Source organism: Tinamus guttatus, unplaced genomic scaffold, assembly GCF_059628265.1.
Source record: "Tinamus guttatus ecotype Peru unplaced genomic scaffold, ASM5962826v1 Tinamus_guttatus_pri_ptg000242l, whole genome shotgun sequence".
Classification (NCBI taxonomy): Eukaryota; Metazoa; Chordata; class Aves; order Tinamiformes; family Tinamidae; genus Tinamus; species Tinamus guttatus.
Window position 1 is genome coordinate 3858849 of NW_028288776.1, and position 21640 is coordinate 3880488.

The following is a 21640-nucleotide window of genomic DNA, read 5'->3' on the forward strand; positions in this document are numbered from 1 at the left end:
TTTTAACCTAGATAAAATTCATGGACTAGTCTGATATTGCACCTGAATGAATGGAAATTTGATCATTTTACACATCTTTGTATAATAATGAACCTTTCATATAAAGAAAGCATGATCTTGTGCATTTCCTCTGGCTATTGTCTTCTGTCTATGGGAAATGTGAACAACTGTAGCAATTCTGTTGCTGTTCTCTTTCAGACGACCAACGAGAAGTATCGGAAGATCTATAAAGGTGAAATTTCTCTAGCCTTGAATAAAACACCTCATTTCTGGGTGCCCTCTCTAAGCAGGCCTCTCCGCTTCACTGCCAGCTTATTGTAACCTGTTGCTTTATCCAAAAGAAAGGAGTTCTTTTTCCTTGTTATCCACAGATTTTTGATAAGACTTATAGAACACACTTAACTTGGCAAAATTGCAGCCGTCCCCTTTAACATTAAAGTGTGGAAAAATATGTTCATGAAGAGGCTGCAATACCCATTTCAGCATGCAGTGCCAGAAGAAACAGGTGCTTCCCATTTTTACAGCCTGTGACCACCTTTTTGAGGCCTTTTCAACCTTTTTTTTTAGGCTATGTTTGTCCAAATTATCACCTAACTCATTTTTACAGTAGTACTGGTAACATTTTCTATTAGTTATTTATAGTGGTAGGTGGAAGGCTGATTCTCTGTAACTTCTCTCTTTGCTGTTAAGATTATTCAAAGAGAAGCAGGTACCTCAGTGCTCTGTCTTTATTACTGCTGTAGATGTGATCTTTCTTAGACAGGTATTGATGATTCTGTATTGACAAAAAGTGGTGTTGCCGTTGATGCACAGTCCTCTTTTGGAGAAAGCTGAACTTTCTCTTTCATCTGTAACAGAAAATCCCATTTTGATATTTGACTTTTGGAGGAGAGTGACTATAACACTCAATGCCAATCCAACTGTGTCTTTTTATGTACTACCTTTTATATTGAATTGTTGGATCTCTTTTTTCTGCCCTTTCCTTCCTCTTCTCTAAGTTTCCTCTCCTCCTGCCATTCTCTTTTCTTCCCTGAAATCATGCAAGAGATCTTAAATAACAAAAAATAATCCAAAACCGCTTTTTATGTGGTCCTAAGACATATCCCTGTGAACATACATAATAGCTGCTTAAAATGATTCAGAAGAATAGTCAGGAATGTATTTATGTAACTTTCATTCCCTTCCAAAAGTTAATGACCCTGAACTTTAGTTTCCCATGAAAATACTTTCACAAAAGCTTTAACATTCAGGCAACTTAGTTCTTTTTTTTTTTTTTTTCTGAACTTCTACATCTTATTTATTTCATATGCTCTGGATCAGGAAGTGATACTACTTTGAACTACACCAGTTGACTCTCCGGCCTTTTATTGGTCTAGTAGTTTTTCCTGACTGCAATTCCAAGTAGATTGGAATTCAATCTGGATTCACATATTGAGTTCTTTAAATAAGTAGGTTTTATCATTTGCAATCTGACCAAATCAAGGAAATCATACACCTAACTGATAGAATAGTTATTTCAAAACTATGTAAGAAATGCCTTAGATACAAAAGTATTTTACTTATAGCTGTAGCAGCATCTGTGCATGCTAATCAGTGATTTAATCAGCTTTCGGATTTATGTGGAGTCACACAAGACGTCCCTAATAACTTTCTGCCGCTGAAGGAGGGATATCCTGCTTCCTACAACACCGATGTTCTCTTCAAGCATCCTGCCATGGCATCCAGGCTACCCCTTCCACAGTGACTCAATTCTCAGCAGCCCAGGTAAAGGTAGAACAGGTAGGTTTGTGGGCAGTGAGCTGTGTTGAATCGAGGTGAACCGTGAGCTCATCCCTGAAGGATCTGCTGAGTTCCAGAACCAGCACGTAGCAGAGAGCAAGACTGCAGGTCTGGGTGCAGAAGCAGCGGGAGCCAGGGAAGGGGAATGAGGCCTTTTCCTTTCAGAAGCTCTGAGATATTACATGTTTATTATCTTGACTAACTTAAGAATTCTTCATGTTGTATCACTCTTATATCCCAGTTCCTGTAGTCTGTTTTCGTTGTTAGTTTTTTTCCCCATCCACTTATTAGGCAACTTAGTCTACTAGGTTTAAATTTTTGAGAAGTTTGCCATTTCACCAAAACAAACGAGTTTCCCTTAGATGAGTCACTTTGGGTGAAACTTCGTAGAAAGGGAAGAACGTGTGGATCAGATATCTCTCTGTCATACCGAAAACAAAGTTATAGCAAGGAAAGGGTGTCAGAATCACCATACTGGAAGAAGAAGGAATATGAGAGATCTGGGATTTCCATATCCCCACGCACAATCTGTGGACATTTTGATTTAATGCCATTCTCTTGATCTCATTTAGTCCCTGTGAGTAGCGAAAACAAAGTGTGAAATCACAATTGTTGTGAAGCAGCTCTTCTGTTAAGTCTTTGTCCAGGGATTGTCCCTTAGTTTGTATCACCGCTAAACTCATAACCTGGTTGATCCCTAGGTGCTACAGTGATATCAATGTTTAACCATGCTGATCAGAACTGGAATGACAGCATCCTGAATATCAGGTGCTTTTTATATAGTCTGCCTTTGTAATAGAGTGCCTAAATTTTATTCTCTGTCTAGTAACTTGAGACCTCAGATTTTTTAAAAAATAAAACAACTTTCTGGTAATTTCTTCTTTGTTATCATCATCTTCAGTTAGCAACACCTGGATGGATATGTACCATATTATCTCTTCCAACCAAATAAATACATGTACAGAGCAATTTATCAGTAGAGCTGCCCCAAGATGTATCCCCAAGTTTTTATTTTTCACCCCTTTTGCCCTTTCAGAAATGTCTCAGAAAGTCTACTGTTGGATCACATCTCCTTTTGCATTGACACTGTTCAGTGCTTTAGCAAGCAGAGAGACTGCTGCTGACATCAACATGACTGCTTATAAGGTGTTTCATGCTAGAAAGACATTTGGAAGAATCTAACCTTGTAAACTAGCAAATGAATCTATGAAGACTGCACCCACAAGAATGGTGCTGGTAATAAAGGAGAGTTAATAAAAAAAAAATTCTTTGAAGTGGAGGAAAATAACGGAGACAGAGAAATTGGAGGTATGCAGCTTAAAGAAGGGCAAAGAAGATCGATGTGTTTATTATCAATAAATCAATTTGCTAATCCAGGTGGGATTCTGCAGCTGTAGGGTGTAGAGGGCAAAAGGAGGTAAGATGATTTTTTTTTTTTCCTAATAAGAAAAAAACAATATCCTAATCAAATATAAGATGGGAGGTGATGAGTAGACAAGAGAATCTACACACTATGTTGGTTCTTTTTTTTTTTTTTTTTTTTTTTTTTTTTTGTGATATCCCTGTTTCTGGCTTTTAATGAAGAAGGAACTCACTCTGAATTAGTATATATTGGCATTTCTTTGATATAATTACCATGACTTAGCCTGAACCAGCTAGGAACTCTGCTTAGCAAATCCAAAGATAAAACTAGGGTAGAATTACCTATTTCCCTCAGTTATGCTTATTTCATATAGATAAAATGAATTTAAAACCCTTATTTTCATTAAAATTAAGCTCATAAACAGGATAGTTTGGAACAAAAGGCAACTCTGATGTGGCTTTTCATAGTCTGGGCTTCAAAAGAGGCTTCCCTCCTCCTTTCTGTTCAAGAACACAGATTCACTAGCAGAATATCTTTTAGCTATTGCAGCCAAAGACCTCTCATTCATATGAACTAATGAAAGCCACTTCTATCACGATATGTCACTCCTATTGTTATATTGTCTAAAGCACAAAACCCAGACAGCATAATATATATGCTTGTGAATCATTACAGTTCACTAAAGCTCCTGAAGCATAAAAGTTTACAAAATGGTTCTTGCATTTTGCAGCAAATACTTTGGAACAGGCCACAACAATAATCATTAAATACCTGCCATGTATTTTGTATTCTATATATAACTCAAGAATTTTTATTAGTTTATTAAAATATCATGCTATTAAAGATGCAGGCTTATGACTAAAACGGAACTCATTGCATATATACAATATAAAACAAAATCAAAACCTTAAAAGAATCTTTATAGGACTTCTCTATTTTTTTTTCCTTAGGAATGTTCCCAGACTCATACATAAAGGGTTAGATGGGCACTGCTGAAACATGAGGTAGTGTAAAAAGGATGGGATGAGTAAACAGACTCCTTCATGGATATATAGAGAAATATAAAATTGAATCTAGATGAAGGAAAAAAAAATAAAACTATGGATACAATGGATTCAGTGCCTTCATTTTTTGTTTAGTCTCTTAAATCTTGTTTAGATTCTTAAGGAGACTTGTTGAATTCTACAATGTGCCTGGAGATATCTCTGAATATATCCAAAACATCAAGGATTAGAAAGCCAGTTACTTCTTACTGCACTGGGCAACCTAAGCTATTTTGGATGAACTGGTTAGTTCAATCCAAGTTCATGTATATGTTGCATAAAACAAAATGCCTTGCATCTGCAATAAAATTATATTTATAGAGGATCTACTTTTTCATCTGTCCTTCGAGTGTCAACTGATTCAGTATGATCGTGCAAGAATGAATTCTTAATTTAGCAAAGGATAAAATAGTTTTACATTTCAGGAAAAAAACAACAAAATGGCTTGTCAGATCCATCATGTAGAATATCTGGAAGAATATACTAATTGTTTTATTATAGTCAACCTATGATTTTTTTTAAGAGAATAATTTTGTGCTATTAGCAAGTTCTCATTTTTAATATTTTGAAATATATTAGTAGTAGATAGGGTGGAGGTGAACAGGGCTTAAAAATCGTTCTTCTTACTAATCTGAAATATTATTAAAGATTAAAAAGGAAAGAAACATAACGATGTTGTCCACTCTTTTTATGACAGGTTAACAGCTAAATAAGATGAAGAGTTCTTTGGATTAATTAATTATCTGCAACATATATTTGCCAAAAACATAAGCTAAAAGGATAATACAGGACCATTTTGTCCAAGTAAGTAGAAATTCTAACAAGATTTTGCCTGTATGTGTATAGGCATTTGCCTCTATGTATAAAGTGGTTGCTTTTGACACCTTTTAGCACTGTTTAAAACTGTGGAAGATGATTTTTCTTTGCTCAGTTGTTATTTAAAAGATTTTTAAATGTAGGAATTCCATGTATAATCTTTATTTTGAGGTGAAATTATCAGCCATTAAAAATTCCAGCTGAATTTTACTGGAAACTTAATGCTTTCTTATAATAAGCCTATCACAGTCAATGTGTTACACTTCTTTGTGAACTATGGATTGTCTTTTCACATTCAGAGAGAACTAAATACCTAATCCCTAAATTACCTTGACTTTTCACAAATACAGGAATAAAGTATTCCTTCCAGCTTGGATAGTCTTCATTGGATCAAGTACCCAATCACTATCACATCTCTTGTATTTCTTTCTCTTTCAGTGTCATCCTGATATCTGTTACCCCTCCCAAGCACTGGAACACAACAATTTATATTAATTTAGCCAATTTTTTTCTTCTGTTGCCAGTATTAATTCTGTACACCAGTGGCGCAAGAACAGATTGAAACATTTTTTTTTCTAAGTGTTCTCATGGCTACGGTGGAAAATATTTTGTAATTTTTATAGACTGGATTCAAACTATAGTGACAATAGGTCTATGTCACTTTGCTGCTACTACCAACTTTTATAATGTGCACATGGAACATGTTGTTTTCACTTTATTATGTTTAGCACTTCCTTATCTACTCTTAAATTCCAGTCGCATATGTCTAAAACATGTAATTTAAAAGTTGTGGCCTTGGGCCAAGTACTCAGATAGTAGAAATTGTTACTGACATCAGCAAAGCTATGACAATTTAAACTGAGTATTTTTTTTCAAAATTACTGGAAAGTAAAGTATAATAATTAAAATTTACATATGAGGAATGAGGAATTTGCTGCTAGTTGATACAGGCAAAAACAGATAGAGTCCTCTCTTGTGGGCAGTCAGAATACAGAACACCAAAGGAAGTTGCTGATGACTTGAATAGATGGGCGATATTGCTGCTGATAGGGAACCTGAGGTCTTAATTGGTTTGCTGTAAACATTACAAACACGTTTGCATGATTCCATTCACTTTGTGTGCTGTGTATTAGATAGATTGTATTCACACTGATGGCTGCAGTTTAATTACAATAAGTCTGTTCCTTATTCAATTTCAGTTGTGTCATCCCATTATGTTGGCTATGAAGCATTGCAAGGTTCAATACAACATGTATCATGATGTCAGAGAGATAATGCCAAGCAATGGCTCAATTTCAGTTGTAAGGATTTTCATCCAGATTGGAATCAATGTTGTAAATGGTTATTAAATCCACACATTCTGGCTGACTGAAGCAAAGTGAAAGGTTTGAAAAAGTACATTATTTTATTATTACAAAGAGGAATTGTAATGAATTATAGACATACTTGCAATTGGTGAATCTATTAGTGTAAACAAACATCTCAAACCTCACAGGACTAAGGAGGACCCATAGGCTACCTCCTGAGACTTAATGAATCCGCGGTATGAATGAACTGATTCAGTTACTCAATTTACAACAGCTGCTGAGCAAATAAATGGAGCAATACGAGACAGGGTAGAACACGTTTGCTTCCCCCTCATCTCCTACTAGATAGCTTCCATGACCTTTGAAAATGCCATTAGATTTCCTCTTTCACATTTTTGCGGGATGCACTTTTTAACTAACAAAATCCACTTGCATGAGTGCCGCAATGATCACTTTCTCAAAGGCTAGATAAATATGATGCATTTGGACACTTTGGGAGAGAAGATTGGTCTGGGGATGTTCATGAGTAAGGGTAATAAGATGATATATATGACTGTGAGACAGGCTTGAGTTGTCTTGTCCAAACATTTCGCCATCTTAAAGAAACTATGGTTCTCAAGACTTTCTAGGATAAAATATATGAAAAAGTAGGACTTTCTTAAGTACAGTCATATGAGCAGATTCCAGAACTGCAAAAGCTAATAAAGCAGTTATTAGGGTGAATGTTTTTGGTATGATATATGTATCAACTATGATAAATATCAACTATGTCAACTAAATACCAACCAAATATCAACTATGATAAATAGTTGACATGTAGGAAAGAAATCTATAATACAGTTGAGGGTGACAGGAAGCTGCAAATCTCTGTGACAAGATTATTGGTAGCAGCAGTGTCACTGGGTGGGAAGGTGCTATAAGATTTTCTTCAAGTGAAATAAAATGAAGAGGGTCTGTTATAATATGAATAAGCACTAAAATCTTATTTTGCCTGACATTGGTTATTCTTGCTAATTTGCATTGTTTATTTCATAGCTAAAATTGAGTAGGAAACACAATTTATTGAATAACAGATTAGAACATTGGTTTGCAATAAATGATTCTTAATCCAGCCTTCAGTTGATTGCTAGTCTCCCATCCCTACAATCTAACAGAAAGAAAGGAAAAAAAAAGCCCTTAAAAATATATAAATGTCGCCTTAAGGTCTCAAGCATATTTACTACTCTCCATTCACTCTTCCAAAGTGGTATGTCATTAAGTGGTGCTTCCAACTTCTGACTTTCAATATTACACTGAATTTAAGAAAGAAATCTCTTAGTAAAATGCAGATTGCTCATCCTGTGATTTTTAGGGACCCTGATTTCAGTGAAATGCTTTATAAAATGTGGATGCTAGATGAGCAGGATAAAACAACTGTGGAATCCTGCTATTTGGGAAATTACATTTTTATGTTAAATGAGGGAAAATGGTGAACCTAATAAAGTAAAAGGGAAGGGGACTATCAATGACTCCCTCAGGGCAGTCTGCCAGGCAGCTTTGGCAAGATTTCCACAGTACTATCTTCAGATCTTATGAAATTAAAATAAAACCTGTCGTCTTGGCTTTTACTAGCACAGTCAAATGTACAGTTTTTTACTTATTTCCAACATTATCCTTACACTTCCAGCCAGCATTGATATTTTACAATGTAATATACATAGTTCTGTGGCATTTTTAACATATCTGGCAATTACTGAAAAATATTCTGCTCAAAGTTAAGAAAAGCAATGTTACTAACTATTTGATCACGTCAACTCCTTTTCACTGTTCTCCCTCAGGGACCAAAGCATTTGGAAATGTAAATCAAAGAATCAAATCAGAAATGGAAAAGTCCCATTAGGTCAACTAATCCAATCCTCTAGTACCATATAATTGTTCTCCGTAACACATTTTTCCATGTTTTTTTTCTCAGTCTGGTTTCAGATACTTGGGAACATTGCTCCCAGACATGACTGAGGAAGGCTGGATGGGGGAGTTCAGGTAAATCTAACATCACTTCTGAGATCACCTCTTGGCTCTTCTAACTTGTCCTGGCAGTGATGGTTTTTTAGGGTTTTGTGTACACACTGGAGATTGCCAAAAGGGAAAGGAAAAGCTGTGTCTGTGTGCTCTCCCTCATCAGTTCCCTGGGATTTTCTTCATGAAGAGGGCTAAAGTAATGCAAACCAGAACTACTTTGCATACAGGTAGGAAGAGCTTTACCATCTAGTTTTCCCACAGCTTGAATCAAGAATTTGGCCTAGAGGATTTCTGTCTGGTTTCTTAGAGGTGAGTGCTCCTACTAAAAATAATCTGTCATTTGTCACCCTGCAAGACACTCATATTTTAATTATATAAAGACTATTGTCAAAAATTTGTATCACTCTTTGCCTCTTCCTCTCAAGGCCTTGGACAGTCATTGATAAGAATGGAAGGAACAGAGAAAAAGAGCTGGCCTGGAGTTAACAGTCACTCACAAAGTACAGGCATGAGTTACACTCTTTCTGAAGGGACAATCTGAGACATTCCAGTGTTACTCCAGTAATGCAAGATAACTTAAATTACTGAGCTGTCAGTCATGGTCTCCAGAAGTTTCTTTCTCATATTTCTACTCATTTGCAGGGTAGAGACCTCCTTGCTATCTGATGGCCAGAGGATTGTGCAGTCAAATCTTTTAGGCCACAGCAGAAGTTGGCACTTGAGTGATTCAGGGAAACAAGAATCACACAAGATATTTTGAGGGCCCAGAGATGCTACTGTTACTGCTTGCAGGGTCTCTGGATCATCTTTCTGCTGAATTCTTCCTGAGTGTCAGTTGCTCATGAGAAACCTAGCATGTGTGTGATGGATGCCATGACAGTGTCCATGGCAGAAAGAGACAGCAAGGACATTTTCTGATCTCTAATGCCTTGCCCTATTTTACATGTTTTCATTACTTAGCCAGTAAGGACAATTTCACCAGTCAAAACGGATATCTATTTCATCCAGGATCCAAGATAATTTCTTATATTCTTCTGTAAAGCCCTAAGGAAGCACAGTCCTACACTAACAAAAGCTGATCATCTATTAGATGATAGCATTCAGAATATATATTAAAGAATTTTCATTACCCATTTCAAACCTCTTTTTCATTGTTCAGGAGGCACTTAATAAGATGAGTATCAAGTTCAAACATGACCACAAGATTGTACTTGGATATCCTTTCCTAACACACCTCAGGAACTTATTCCATTTATTATGTTTGTGCATAAAAGATGCATTAGATCTCACAGGCTCTTGAAGATAACATATCTTGGATGTTTAGACTTTTATTTTCCCAATGAAAATGGAAGGTTAATCTAAACTCAGTAATGACCCATGACAAAGAGAATAAACATATTTACTCTATATTTATCTTTGGCACCTCCTGAGCACCCTTCTCTGCAAACTATGTCCTCTAACATCATAGTATCCTTTTGATTTTTGGTTCTGACCCTGGAAAAAAAATGTCCTGTTGGCTAGTGACAGGTAATTTGGGAATTTCCAGTGACTAGTTTACAATCTAAAGGACCTTTGGGGTGTTGTCTCTAGAGATAGCTTATCTCTGTCAGTTTTTTATTCCTGCTTACACCCTCTTTTAACACCATGAATACTATCAAAAAAATAAATCAAGTTGCATATTGTTTTCCATACCAAATGATACAGCTATTATCCTCATTCTCCTCATTGAAATATACTTAGTGGCTAAGTACAATCAATATGTCACTAGTCAGAATTAAATATACTGCATGGAAAATATAAACTTTTTTTCCTACGTATATGTGCTGTGTCAGTTACAAAAGAAGTTGACTTATATATACACTTGAAAATACATGTGTTTTCATTTTGCAGTAGAGACCCCTATTTATTTCATTTCAGATTCACTACGGAAACTTGATATGCAAGTGAATAACTTAACAACATTGGGGAGATTTTAAGATTCCCTGGCTGAGGAGATTTATGCAAAGTGTTTATGGAAATGTAGAAAAGACTTTTTCATCACTAAAGGTCTAGATACATATTTTCCTATGAAATATGTCCTGGACTTTATTTATAGGTGCAATAGGAAATCTCGATATGAAGGCCAGAATATTGTGAACTATGCCTTGTAAACAAATTTACTTTAAGTCTTTGAACTGTATCTGTAATAGCTGACATTGTTTCAGAATTTCTAAACCATGGCTATAGTTTTGGCCAGAGCTCATTTTATTGTTGCTGTGGGGAAAATAGAATTCACAAAATGTAGCCAGCACAGACTCTCCTTTATGTGAAGAACTCACCTCTAGAATGAGAAACAGGTCTGTGAGCATATTATTGTCCAATTCTTCCACAATACACTATTTTTGCATTTCTGAATTTTCACTGACTTCAGCAATTGCTTGCACTTTTATATTTAAAAAACACAAAATATAGCCCAGTCCATGCAAAGTACATACATAAAAAAAGTAAACACATGAAAGGCCTTTCAAAATACTAAGCTGAATAGATGATGAGTAGATGTGCCAAAATAGCTTGATAAAGCCTTCAATCATACTGTATCTTTTCTAGCAGTTTTCAAGTCATACTTGAATTTCTTGCCTTTCAGCACAACGTACACACCTTACTTTTTTCTTTTTTTTCCCCTGTGAACAACACAATTAGCAGCTGCATTTTAACAAGAAATATTCAGAAAATCTCATTCTCATGCATTCCCAGAGAAAGCTCATTTCCATAGCATTTTAGGTTGGCATGCAGGAAAGGAGGCATCCCAATATTTTTTAGGAAACAATTCCATCCCCTTCTGTCAATTGTTTTAAAGATGATTGCATCAGCCACTGTATCTGTCATATTCTTCTGGTTTTATTCGACACATATGGCTTGAATTTTTGGCGGTCTTCCCATATATGGCTCCTGCCTTTTTATCCAGAGTAATAGGGCTCAGATGCATTTTTGATATTTTGGACTGCAAGATTTGAAGGATACACAAATTCCTGTCACTGAGAAGAATTCTAGAAACAAAACAAACAAACAAAAAGTAGTTTTTTTGAGGCTGCTGACTTAAAGAGTCCAGAAAGAAAAAAAAAAAAAAAAAGCCAAGCAAAATTGAGGATAAATGCAAGCAGGTTAAAATATTTGTTTATCCTATGTTAATTAATAAGCCTTTCCAGGATTAAGTCTCTTCTTCCTAGATTATATCTGCTTGCTATTCCTAGTGAATACAATGGAACAGAACACAAATAAGTTCTCATTTATTCATGTTTTAAAAGGAAAAAAGCATTCTGTATAACTTTTTTTTTTTTGGCTGAATTTCTTCAACAATGACAAAAAAATACAAAACTAACATCCCAAAATGTTTAGAGTGTAAATGTTCCTTCATTAAATCTCCTCAGCTACCATATTCAGGGGAAGGGAACTGGCCTCATCTGGAAAAATGATATTGTAAATACAGTGAAATGAGCCCAGAAATAGTCTGGAATAGTAATGAGACTGTACTGTTGTATCCTGGTACTGTCTCTGAAGTACACTATTTGATCATTTTCATTTAAAATTCACATAGAAACCAACATACTACAGGTTGCTTGCATCATCACAACTACTTAGACTTTGGCTGAGTTTTCAGTGTCTGCAAGGATGGAACAACTCATTTATCTTTATGGTTCACTGTTAACTTTAGCATATTTATGTGAGGATGTAAGACTCCATCTGTGCAGTATTAGGACGGATAGTGCTCTATACTTCTAATGTTTGTTGCATTTTAAAGTGATCATTAAATGGTAAGGTCTTGATCCCATGCCATCTATTCAACTGAAAGTGATGACCCCACTGATTTGATTCCCTATGGCAGGACACTTATTGAATCCTACTACTACTTCAAAATTCGCCTACTGCTTCTATTTGGGATGACCTAAAAGAATGACTGTCAGAGAAAAAGAAGCAATTTTCCAGTTTTCCTCTTGCAAACGAGTGTCTTTTCTGTAGGTAAGCAGAAAATGTAAAATAACACCAATTTTTCTTCTAATTTACTAGTCAATCTTGTTCAGTTTGGGGAACATTCATTTAGTACATACCATTTAAGACAAAGCAAATCTATGTTTGTCATGCTCCCTTCACACTGTTACATTTTTATTGATTGCATAGTGACAATTAAATTATTGTGCTTTAAGCCACAGTAGGCACATTTATTTCCCCCTCTCCTCCTTCCTCCGCCTCTGCATCTCTCCCTCCTTGCTTTTTCCCCCTTTTTTATACACTTTTTTGATAACTGCTAGATATAGGCATTAGACATTCTAAACCTCTACATTTCCTAGCCTGATTGAGTGCACAGCTACTCCCTGAAGAAGCTGCAGTATTTTTCTGAACTTCAAAAATGACAGTAAACCTTGATCATTTCAACTGTCCAGAAGTAGAGTTAGAGGGCATTACATGTCTTTTATGAATTTATACAGAAGTTACCCTTCCATCCCATAGACAATGCCTCAATCAACACATGTCAGTGTGTGTGTGGTGTGTCCGTGTGTCTGTGTGTGTGGTTTGTGCATGTGTGTGTAAGTGCACGGGGCATGAAGTCAATGGGAGCCTTTCCATTGAATCCATGGACTTTTAATCAGAATTCACATGGACCAGATTCACTGACTAAATAGCTGCAGTTGAAAAACCATCTCTAATGTCTGTAGGTATTATTTAATGGGGAACTATGAATTGACAGGGAGCTACTACTGCCAAATGAGTATGTGAGTATATGAAAGCATAGGCTTTGTTATCTGAGAGAGATGTAGTTTTTTGAGTGATTTTAAGGTTCAAAACGTACTGAGTAAGTTAAGTATAAAAACTTTGCGACAAACTTCAAAATTCTAATTTCAGTCCCCTGCTGGTTTCTGTCCTTAAAATTTATGTTTTTCTTGCAGTCTGAGTGAGCAGACCAAGGGTGCTGATTGGCTCTTTGATCAGAGACACCAGTTCCACCTAAGTTTGAGAACGCTGGCACTGCTGCACCTGTTTGATGGATAAACAGAGGATTTCACTCTCAGAACTGTTACTCCAGACACATTCCCAGTGATTTTAAGTTCATAGTTTAAGATATCCTTCCTTTCTGCAAACATAAAAAATGTACAGAACTGTTCTTCAAAGCCAGAGGTCTTTTCAAATTCAAAATGCTGCAGCTGTTTATAACTTTTAAGTTATCAGTCTATATTTAGGTGTTTCCAGGCCAACTCACACATGTCATTACAACAAACCTTTGACCTGTTTGCACCTTGCAGGGAGTGATAAAAAATTCAGAGGGAATCATGATTCTGCATTCCCAGCTCTCCAAAGGAACATTATAAAAACGATTCTATGGTTTAGGGTTGTTTTCCACATAATATTTGTATGGAAGGATAAAATACCAAATAAAATAATCTTTAAACCATTCAAATAATCCATTAAATTCCCATAGAGGTTAAGAGAGGTTGGATATAAATGAAACATCCAAGTCTCTTGAAGGCTTTGCAATATTTCTTTGTGTGTGTGTGTTTGTTTCAAAGTGAAATCTTTCAGATAAACATGTTGCTTCCATTTTGACTTTCAACGAAAGAAAAAAAAGGACATTCTGTTGTGCTTCTTGTAAATTGTCAGACTTAACTTTTATAACCTCAGAAAGAAATGAACTCTTGGCACAAATAAATTAACAGAGACTGTGATTCTTCGATTATTCAGTGAACAAAGTACAGTCTTTTTTAATAAAAAGCTTCTGTTTCCTTTTTCAATTGCATCTTTTCATTCTCCTTGCATAATAAAGGTAGAGAGTACTGAGCTTATTTTCTGTTATGAGACAGGATCGTCAGTGTGACAAAATGTTAAAAGGCACTTGTTTTAACTACTCATAAAAGATATGTCACTGAGCCAGAATGGACAATAATAACCCCATAGTCATGATCTCAGGTTCATTTTTCTCTATGAAAATGCAACATAATTATACCTAAAGAGAAATCTGTTCCCGAGAGCTTAATTTCTGTTAGAATTTCATAGAGACAGCAGCTCGTAACTACTTTGGGTTAAGTACTTTGAGATCCTAGGTAGAACTGTAAACTTTCCGATCTATAGAAATATATTATTATCATATCAGTCACACAATCTTGTATAAAAAAGCTGCAAAAAAACCCACCAATGCCAATTATGGAATGGAGGAAAGAGCAAAGCACTGTGCCTGTTCTTTCAGTGAGAAATAAGGTATGTGATTATTTGTCCTATGAACTGTGGTTTAGAGACAGTGGAGGACATTTAGTTCCTGGTGGAAAAGAATATAACATGACAGCTGTTATTTTTAGTTCTGTTTGAGAATGTTAATTGAAATCTAAACTAGCAATAGGAATGGTAAGCTTTTACAGACTGAGACAAATATAAGATGTAGTGTCAAAGTGAAAAGGCTAGACCCAGCATAACATGCAGGAAGGGAAAGTGACAGTGTATAATTATTATTCCAAAGAGGAAAAGAAGAAAAGGCATTTGCTCCATCTGTATTTCTGTAACAAACACTAAGAACACTCCTGAGTGAAGACGAAAAATACCTACATCATCTTTGCTATTAAACAGATAATGGTTTATAATGCATTTATCCCCAGATCCATAGTGTAAAACTTGGAGTAGGGCACTATTTTCCAGAAATCTGAAGTTAATTCTGGTTTCCTGTTAGTTTGACACGTGACCTTAGCTAAGCAACTGAAGCCTACATCAGAAGAAAAAAGTTGTTGCTTAGAAAGTAGTTACCTGACCAGAAGTTCATAAGATCACAAGAAATTCCTTTCTAGACAGACACATCAATAAAATGCTAGGAGACAGAGGTAAAGAGAGAATCAAAATCGCCATGCTAGTGAGAAGGAAGCTGCTGAGAGCAGGCTGCTGGATAGAAACTGCTGAATGTAGGGTCAGTTGCTACTTCTGCCTCCTTTTTGCATATTTCATATCTTGGTATCTACTATTCTCTCCTAATTACTTTTTTCCACCATTACTTACTTCCATTATTTTCATTTTAAAGCACTACTAGAAAAAAAAAAATAGGGCAGCTGAATGGTTGCAACCTGTGTAGCTGTCAAACAATTGCAGTGGCCATGAAGAAAGTGTCCTGTTTAAATGCCTTCCACAGCCTGAGGATGTCCAACCTTGTATCTTACCTTGTCTCTTTTTAGTTCTTCACAGAACCATTAAATGTAGTTGAGACTAGCAGCTGCTTTCCGTTCCTCTTGTTTAAAAATTGTCCATTCTTTAGAAAGGATTGCAAAAAGGCCAGAAAGACAGAAGGAAAATAGGGAAGTATGACTCTTAAGGACCAGTGATGAACAGCATTTATGCAGGAAACAGTAGTCTGGTTTCATTTTTTGAGCTCATTGTTTTATATATTAAACTGAAAAAAAAGAAAAAGAAATTATTCTGTGCTACAGTTTTTTAGGTACCAGTTCAATTAAGAAAGTTTGCATCGTTTTTTTTTTTTTTTTAATGCCTAGAGCCTCCTTCCTGCCTCTAGCAAATAACATCAGTGTTGACCAGGGACAAGCTGGGAGTGGAAAGCTTATTTCTGGATGAGGCTAGAATAAACACTCAGTTTCACAAACTCAGTTCTAGCAGTAATTTCTGCTGATTTTTGTCTCAGCTCAAGGGAACCTGAAAAGAGTTTTCGAGCTAATGATCTTTCTGAATATCTGCAGAAAAAATGTTGACTATTTCAATGGAGGTTCAGGTATTTGACACAATATACTGACTGCTGGACAGTTTTCAGACCTAAAAAGACACTAATCTAAAACCGTACTGTGACCTAAGGGAGATGTCCCTATTTTTGACCTGTGGTTTATTATAAAAATATTTACCATAAAAAGCACTCTAAATGAACTGCCCTAATTCATGTTAATAGACTTTGTGGGTCATTGCCTGTTAAAGCCAAGGAGAGTTTTCAATAAATAGCCAAGCAATACAATGTCTAGTATTTTAAATAAGAACCAGAAACATTACTGTAAACGTAATGATTTCTAAAACAGCTGACCATCTTAACATATTTTAAAGCTGAGCTTTCCCAAGGAGATTTACATCAAGTGAAATCTGAAGTGAAGTTTGAGTTGCAGTCAAACCAGTCCACTGAGGAAAATAACTTAGCAAAACTGCCTCATATATTACCAGTTGCTGAACTTCACTGGCATTTTCAACTTAGGAGAGATTTAAGATTACTAGTATTACACTGAATTAAGTGGAATGTTTATAAGGCATGTATATGACTATTTTTCATATGTGCACCTCCATCTGGTGTTGCCTTGCAAAGCTTCTGTTTTAGCCTTCGTAGTCAGTTATAGTGCTGCCCAGAAATTTCATAGTACAAAGCAATCACAGCAAATGGTAGGTTGCTTGTTAAAATACACAGTCAAAATAAAGGTGAAAAGAATGAAGATACTATGTACTTCTACAGATTATATCAGATAATTTTAAGCTAGGTTTTGCTACACAGTAATATATAGGCTAGGGAATAAAACAGTGACTCAGATAGGTTCTATTTCATCAGTTTCCTGTTTCTGAAATACGAAGCTCTTCTTTTCTTTCCAGTTTAACTACTGCATATTCTCCTCATGTTTCTGCAAGAAGAACAATGAACTTGTTGCTCCCTGCTATTCTGACGTTTCTTCTAAATCATTATGATAGATATTATCACAGAATTCAGGCATCAGCTTAGCTGTATGACTTCCTAAATATGTGTATATAACTGTGTATACCTATGGATCAAATATTCAAATGTGCATGAGGACATAGGAAAAACTGTAACAGTATTATATCGTAAATGCATACTATTTCTGTTGCAAGTGTACATTTCTGCTATTTCAAAAACATGTTCTTTCAAAAGGCATTGAATTATATAATGTAGTGGTAGAAAAATCTAAATTAGTATATTTAAACATGTTTTAATTGGAATCAGATGAAGACTGTCATAATAACTGGAGTCATTGACATGCTAGTTTCTTTTTTCTTTTTTAATTATGCTAGTATCGGAAGCTCCTAACCAGGAGTCGACCTTATTATCCTAGCCAATATTCATGCAAGTAATAAGGGGAATTCCTTGCTCTGAAAAGCATAGAGTAAATGAATAGGTTAAAAGGGAAAAAGAAGTAAAAGCAATAGGAAATGCCTTGTCTAAGGAGACTCAAAAGGAGAATGAGAAAGAATGGGTCATCCAAGTGAGAAACCACAAGCTTAAGTATGCTGCATGCCTAGAATGACCTTCAGAGTAAAAATTCTTTTTCGAATAATATGTTTTTGCATATGTTTCTTTGTGTGGCTGTTAGTACAGATAATATTTGTGGATAGAGTAGAGCCAGAACCTATGCACAAGATATGATGGAAAATAGAAAAGAAATTTTGATTCTCTTAAAATTTCAAGTTTTTTACATAGGTAAAAAGTTAATGAAAAATATTCCAAAAATGCACTATAGTTACCAGATAGGTTTGAGAGGGAGGGCATAAAAGACTTATGCATAATTAAAGTGATGAGAAGTGTCAGGTGAAGACCTGGTTTGAAGTTACGTATTCACCTGATACAGGGTCTTAACTATTTGTCTGTGAATTTTATCTGACAGTAATTATTTATCACACGTAAAACAAGTCCTCTAGGGGAGATCAAGCATGCTTTTTTGGCAGACTCAAGTCCCTGTTCTAACTCAGGTAGAGCAAGATCTTGAATGTAATTGCCCCAGGGACATATCATATGCTTTACTGAATATTCTGGGGTGTGTTTTTCTGGCGTTTTAGACAGAAATTCCATCTCTGAGCCAAAGAAAACTTCATCAAAATATATTACGTTCATGAAAAGGTTATGATAATCTGCATTTTCTTATGCCAAAACCCCTCTTCAGATATCAGATCATCTCAATGCATCTGTATGGGTGTTTATTTTCATACATTTGTCTCAACTTCCCCAAAGCCATCCCACTGATTATTCGATGTGTACATTTTTTTTTCTTTTATCCCCCCTACTCTGAGTTTTCTCATAACAATGAAAAATAAGATGCTGTATTTTCTGTTCTGGTCTCTTACAATTTATGCTACAATGACTCTCCCTTCCCCCAGTCTACAAGAGTTAGCTTTGAAATGGCAATGCTAAAGGATCTCGTGAATATTCAGAAGGATGGTGTTGATGATAGCAGAGGGGCAGAAAAATGAATAGACTCTCAAAGAATTGGTAGACACAGGGAATATCCCATTTCAAACAAAGGTGAAGAGTTCAAGCATTTCCTGAAATGATACAAAAATGAATGGTGAGTTTCTTATCCATTTGCACATTGGTTGGTTAACAACACTATTGTTGATGTGAAGGAAAGCTCAGCCCACTCCCCACACTGCGGGTCATGCAAATTGTTTTGTGAGAAATACCAGCCACTGCCCCGTCTGAGGGCTTCTCCAATAGCATTTATAATATATCATCAGAACAACATAGAGATACCTCCAGAATTATATGTGCTCAGGGTGCCTTATGGAGCATATTAAAAACTAAGCCAGATGTAAAGTAGTCTAAAAACATTTTCAAGAGCCAATTTTTTTTCCACTGCCTTTCATTACCCAAATCCTCTTTATCAAGAATTTGTGTTAGGCAAGCTGTAAAATAAAAACAGTAAAGCAATCACTTATAAAATTTACGGAGAGGGTACTTCCAAGATACAAGCAATATATAGTAGGTTAATAAATTAATATTTATGTCAGTTTTAGTTAGACACTTTTCTCTGACCAAGCATAGAAAATATTTTCATTTTGTTTTTAGCATTCCTGATGACAATACTGGAAAGTAGAAGTGAATGAAATATTTTAATTTAAAGTAAGTCACTGAGAGAATTGCAGAATTAAAGGATGGAGAAAGGCAGCTCTCTAGATTATTCTGAAAATTATTTATTCTTTCCTCAGAAATATTATGATAACATGGTGCCTTTGCACTGTGGGTTCTTATCTTGGAAAGGGAGTAAAAATGGGAATTTAGAACAGATCAAATGTTGCATGAACTGACTCACACCATTAAAAAGCTCAAACAGAACAAAAATCCTGTAGGTCAAAAGACCTTTGCGGCCCAGTGACACATAAAGCTTTCATTTCTGGATCATCCTCAATATCACAAATCTCTAAATGTGCTGACTTTTGTTTGGCTTGAGTGACTACACAATTACTTGAATCCATATCTAACCTTATCCGAATAATCAGAAGCTCTCACTTTTACAAATGGAATTACTGAAGGAGAAAGACAGCTATTCAGTGCAGTGGCTTTGATAAGAATCAGGAAATATGAAGGATTAAAATAAAGTCAAAAAGGGGAAATAGTCAAATTTTCTTGTTTTAGTGGGACTGGTGAGCATCTAGGACAAGCATTCTCATCTCTTCTTCAGTTAATCCAAGTAATCTATCTACCTTGTTAAATGTATTTTCTAAAATTATGTGAGATTATTGGTACATCATGGAAAAAATAAAGATGATCAAACAAAAGAAGAAAATTGAATTATTTCATTATATATTTATAGGTTTGTGAAATCTTCCCAGATTGTTTTAATGATTTATATGGCCATTGGTTTAACTGTTTTCTGATTAATAGATATCTTCTCTGCATCTGTTTATTTTTCTGCATGTTTTTCATCACATTTACTGTTCAAATGCAAAGTTAGTGTAACAGAACATGTTCTAAGTGAAATAGAGTAGATAGTAAAGCTAATGGAACCTTCTTCATTAACTGCATACATGCTATCGTTTCAACAATGGCAGTTAGTATATCTCTGTAAAATTCACTGATGTAACTAGTAAATACAGAAAAATATTTGGTTTCTTTCGAATCTATTAGGAGAATAATTTTAAAAATACATGCAGAGAATTTCTTTTTTACCGTAACATCTTATACTGTATTTTAAAACACGTAACACAATTGACATGAACAATAGAAACTTGAAGAGCACCCAAACCTTCAGGAAATTTCCAGGTGTTTCAAACGTTAGCCTTAAAAACTTTTCATTTTTCACCTAAGCGGTCACTTAGAGACTGCTAAGTACAAAATTCTGACATCCGCTCATACAATTTTAGACAGATTATCAGAAATGCTATTCATGCAACAACTTTTCCATTCCTTAATCTCAAGTGTTATAAATGTTTAGAAAATGGTGACCATTAACTGATGCCTTCTGCAGATTCACCAAAGCAATATTTGATTTTTTTTTGAGAACTCACTTCCCCATCTTCAAATGAGCCTTCTCTCAAGGAAAGAAAAACAAGCAAAAAGAGTTTTATTAGGCCACAGACATTGTCTTTAATATGTCATTCTCAAGTCAGACTAATGAAAAAGATGCTGTTGTGCTGCTGAAGTTTGATGGGGGGAGGAGGGGCAAATTGGGTAAGAGATGAATCCCCTTGCACTCCAGCCGATCCTCAAAGGCTGGAGGGACTGGGGGCGTCTGGACTCATCTCTTAGTAGGGATATCAAATACTGTGGTAACTGTAGGCCCGACTCTGGCAGTACCGGATTCACAAGCAGTCTGTTGACTGTAAGTCCGATCGCCTTCAAAACAAGTAACTGAGTTCACAAATAGCATGATTTATTCAAATGCAACACTTAGAGAACAGGTTTCGGATGTCAGTACAGGAAATTCTCTATGACAGTGTGGAGTTCTTAGCTAGTGTACAAGTGCGCAATCATCACTCACCCAGAGGATGGGAGACGGCTCTCAACCTCAGGGAGTCTCCTCAGGTGGTGTCCTGACCGGAGGGGAGGAAAGGCGTTCAGTCTGTCAACTGATCCAGAAGTTACGACGGAGTCTTCCCTCTCTCCTCTTCCCTATTTCTTCCTTTTCCTTCCTACTAAATTCCTCCTTAGTTCACCTTTTATATATTTTCTTTTACATTTAGGTGGAGCTTGATGAGACTCTAGTCATACTTACTTTCATTACTGATTATTTTAAAAAGTCTCCCGAGTTAATCAAAAATCTAGAGAGCATGCTCAGTGAGGAGTGGTTTTTCCTTGGAAGCGAGTATTGGTGTGGTGTATCGGTATTAGAATTGGCAGGGTGGTGTATTGGTACTAGAATGAGGAGAAATTTGAGGAGAGTCCATCAGAAGGGACTGATCTGCCACCATTGGCCCAACACCAGACATCTTATGGTACTATGTGGTTTATCAGCTGCATAGTATGACCAGGTTGCCACCTCTACAGGGAGTACAAGAGAATTTGAGTGTGGTGTCTTCACTTCCCTCCGCCCTCCATTCACTCATCAGCTGCATGGCACCATCAGGTTACCACCCTTGCAGGGAATTCAACAAAGTTTGGCTGTGGTGTCTCCATTCTG